Source organism: Bison bison, unplaced genomic scaffold (genome assembly GCF_000754665.1).
Source record: "Bison bison bison isolate TAMUID 2011002044 unplaced genomic scaffold, Bison_UMD1.0 scf7180017864063, whole genome shotgun sequence".
NCBI classification, from domain to species: Eukaryota; Metazoa; Chordata; class Mammalia; order Artiodactyla; family Bovidae; genus Bison; species Bison bison.
In genome coordinates, this window is record NW_011494635.1 from 9636751 (window position 1) to 9641243 (window position 4493).

The following is a 4493-nucleotide window of genomic DNA, read 5'->3' on the forward strand; positions in this document are numbered from 1 at the left end:
ATTCCTCCATGGCAACCTCCTTACTCCCCCAGTCCTTGACAGAAATGATGCTCTCTGACCTCTCATAACACCTCAGCTACCATCATCAGCACATTCCAGGGATCCCCTTGCCCCTTCAAGCAGAAGCTTTGGGGGATGACTTGAGACCAATAACATTTCACGGAGTTCACTTGGCCCAGGGAAAATCTCTGCATGTGCAGATGCTCTAGCCACTGTCCTCTCTCCCCAGCTCACCATTGAGGCTACTCCATCTGGCCTCCTGCCCACCTCCACCTAGCTCACTTCACTCTCAAAATCTTGGGGCCACAAATTAAATTGCCCTATGATCTCCTTCCCATTCTCTCCTAGTGTTATTGGAGGAAGTCTATGGGTTTCTGCACTTGAGCAAGCATCTAGCAAGGAAATGAAATGTCAGTTTCCCTTCCTGCAGACAACCCCACTTTATGTGAGCTGTTTTCTTGCAGCCCCTGACTTGGCAGAAATAGGAAGAAACATCACAAAACAGTACAGGGCTCCCTGCAAACTCTCTTCAAAAAAAGTCCTTTCTCTAACCAGTCCCTTTATAGTTTTGCATTTCTAAGTTTGTATCTGTAGTTTTCCATTACATAGTGACACCCACTCTGCTATTTCAGTCTTACAGAAATGTGACTGGCTCCTCTCTTTGAAACATGTGGGTACTTAAAACCCACGATACCTACCTCTGAGGCTTCAGCCAATAATCAATCAGACGTAACAAGAAAAATTCTATTTAGGTTTGTGAATGTATGTGTCATTGTTCAACTTGCCCCAAAAGCAGACCTTGAAATAAAGACTTGACTTCAAATAACTTATTCTGTAGATAATTCCATGAAATAACAATGGGGAGTGGAAAAGCAAAACAGGAAAAGAAAGTCACCAATATATAGCTTGCTATCAAAAACTTCCGCTGTGTGTAACTAAGCTCAGTCTTGCTGGGAAGCTCTCAGAGCCTTTGCGGGGAGCTGAAGGAGCTGTGAGTCTAGGGATTTTATACATCTCACCTTTGGGTGAGGGCTGCTTCTGGGGGCCTCAGTTCCTCAGCATTTTCAGGTTGCCATTTGCATAGAACTGTTGACTCTGGTAACCAGAGAAAGCCATCAGGCAGAGAAATGCAGATTTTGGCCACTGGAAATCAAAGCAGTGTGCTCCAAAATGGTAAGAATGAGGGAAATCAAGGAAATGGGCAGAAAAGTAGGAGTGTCTGCTGCTGCTGCTGTGTGTGTGTATTAGGAGGAGGAACATGTGAAGACCAGCAAGCACTCTCCATTCTAAATCCCTACCGTGTGATATGTTACTAACTGTAATAGATTTGTCAAGAGCTTAATGGTCTTATCAACTCACCAGACCCAAATTGTGGTTTTCCCACCTAGTCCTCAATATCTGTTTCTTGCATACTCTACAGTATATAGACAAATAAGGGCACTTGTTCATCTAGTACATCCAATTTTCTGCAAACTCCAAATTCAAGAGGAACGTTCCCTGGGAACGTTCTGTCACACCTGAATGGTTGTAGCTCTATCTCTTGACCTTTTTTGAGATATGTTAATTTTTTAAACAGTCCTCCAAAAATTTGGTCCTTTATTTCTACAAAACTAATCATGGTTAACTACATTCTGAAACAGCAGAAAACAACTAAACACACACTAATCTCTATAGCTATAAAGCGAACTAACATTTAATAAGCGAAGTGTTAATTTTTATTAATATGTATCTTCTTACAAGCTATATGGATTTATATTACCCATAATGTAGTGGATTAGAAAAGTTTCTTTCTTCTCTTAAGATGAGAATTTGGTTTGTTATTTCTTAATTATGTCAAAGTGTGTTAGGAATCTGACCTAAGAAACCAGGTACTAAATGTGTTGTAGGATCAAATTATCTAAGGAAAACTTATTAACATGGTACTCTCTATTAGGAAAAAAACCCTTAAAGTCACATAGATAAATGTTTATCTTATTGACCACAAACACAGGGAATTCTGTAGATGTATACCTGCAGGGCAGGAGAAGGCAATGGCACCCCACTCCAGTACTCTTGCCTGGAAAATCCCAAGGACGGAGGAGCCTGCTGGGCTGCAGTCCATGGGGTCTCAAAGAGTCCGACACTACTGAGCAACTTCACTTTCACTTTTCACTTTCATGCACTGGAGAAAGAAATGGCAACCCACTCCAGTGTTCTTGCCTGGAGAATCCCAGGGACGGAGGAGCCTAGTGGGCTGCCATCTATGGGGTCACACAGAGTCGGACACGGCTGAAGGGACTTAGCATAGCATAGCATACCTGCAGGGCAGCAGGTTCCATGGTAATGTCATTTTCACAGCATGCCATGCTCTCTCCCCATCCTCTGTAGACCTGGAGTCTACCCTCCATCTCTCTCATCTTTACTCTCTGACTAGTGAACTCTGCTACAGCAGGCAGAGGAGTGTATTTCCTTTCACCATTAATGTTGGGACTGACTCGGTAATCTGCTGTAGCCAATGGAATATGCATCTACCACAGTGCTTGATAAAAGCAAATGAAATGAATTAATACATTTTGAGAGAAAAATCTACATTCAGAACCTGAACTTCTAACCTGTAATTTTGATGTATATGCCTTTTGTTTGTCATTTGCTTTCTGACTCCTTCCTTGCAAACCATATTTTTTAGTCTCTGTTGTCAGTCATTCCCAGTTATGTTCCGCCACTAAGAGGTACTTGCACTGAAAGAGAGAAGTCAGGGTTTTTCTCCCAATTTCTCTTCTTGGGAGGAGAGGATGCATTTCTAGCAGTGGCTGCTTCTCTTCTGTGATTCTACCTCCCACCAGACTGCCCTTCCTCCCTGATTCCATGGCCTTCATAGTCTAGCAAAGACACATCCTTTCTTGATCCTACCATTCCCTAGGGGCATACCAGCTGCCTGCAGTTAACAATCTTTGGGTTTCCTCATTTTCTCTTATTTGCATTTCAGCTTTTCTAATCCCTATTTTTCCTAAATTAAATTCCTTCTAGTAGTTTCATTTTACTAGCTGGATCCTGACGGGTAACCTATTTCAGGAGTCATGTACAAAACTATGTTTTTTTCTAAAACCTGGTTTCCAAGGGTTTGTTTTCCTCAGTTTTTCTTTGAGAGCATTCCTGAGATATGTTTTTCCATGTAGCTTCTTTTCTTTTCCTACAGTAATAGTATTTTGTACAAGTTCAGATAAAATTATACCCAGAACAAAAACAGCAATCAAAAAACCTCAGTCCACTCTTGTCATTTGTTTCCAAATCAATTCACAGATTAAAGATGTCAGTTGCAATCAAATCGATCTATAAATCTGATAAATTCCTATCAAAATCTTAACAGACTTTTTTCATGAAAATTGAAAACTGCTTCTAAAATTTATATGAAAGTGCAAAGGGCCAAGAATAATAACTTCGTAAAGAAAAATAAGGGGGGAAGAACTTTTCCACCAGATATCAAGACATATTTAAAAGATATGATGATAAAGAAACTGTGGTACTGCTTCAAGGACAAACACATAGACCACTGAAATGGGACGGATTGATATTCTAGAGGAGTCCAGAAACATGCCCATTAACATGCACATATGAATTCTAGGTTTTTTCCAAAGTTAAACTACACAACAGTTGGGAAATATGGTCATTTTAGTAAAAAGAAAAAAAAACAAATTCCCAGAAAAATTAGGTGTTGATTTTTTTAAATTTATTTTTCATTGAAGGATAATGGCTTTACAGAATTTTGCTGTTTTCTGTCAAATCTCAACATGAATCAGCCATAGGTATACATATATCCCCTCCCTTTTGAAGCTCCCTCCCATCTCCCTCCCCATCCCACCACTCTAGGTTGATACAGAGCCCCTGTTTGAGTTTCCTGAGACATACAGCAAATTCCTGTTGGCTACCTATTTTACATATGGTAATGTAAGTTTCCTTGTTACTCTTTCCATACATCTCACCCTCTCCTTCCTAGAACCTATTATACAGAGTGAAGTGAGTCAGAAAGAGAAAGATAAATACCGTATTCTAACACATATATAAGGAATCTAGAAAAATGGTACTAAAGAATTTACTTACAGGGCAACAATGGAGAAACAGACATAGAAAATAGACTTCTGCTTTTTTTTAAAAAATGGGAATTCCTGGAGGTCTAGAGGTTAAGATTCTGCGCTTCCTGCTCAGCCAAAACAAAAAGCAAAAAACAAAAACAAAAAACAAAAAAAACAAAAAACAAAAAAGTGACCATGCCTCTATCTCATAGGATGTTTATTCTAAAGCCCTTGTTCATAAAGAAAATACTGATTTCCTCTGTCATCCTGCTTTGAGAGAATTCATGAGAAATCTTCCGCGGCCCCCCCCTCTGCACTGTACATGTTAATCTAAATGTCAAAAGCAAAAATAATAAAAAGTTTATAAAATAATGAGAAAAAAAGAAAACTAAGTCTGAATATAGGAACTGGTTATCGGCCAACTACAATAATGAAAAGAGATAC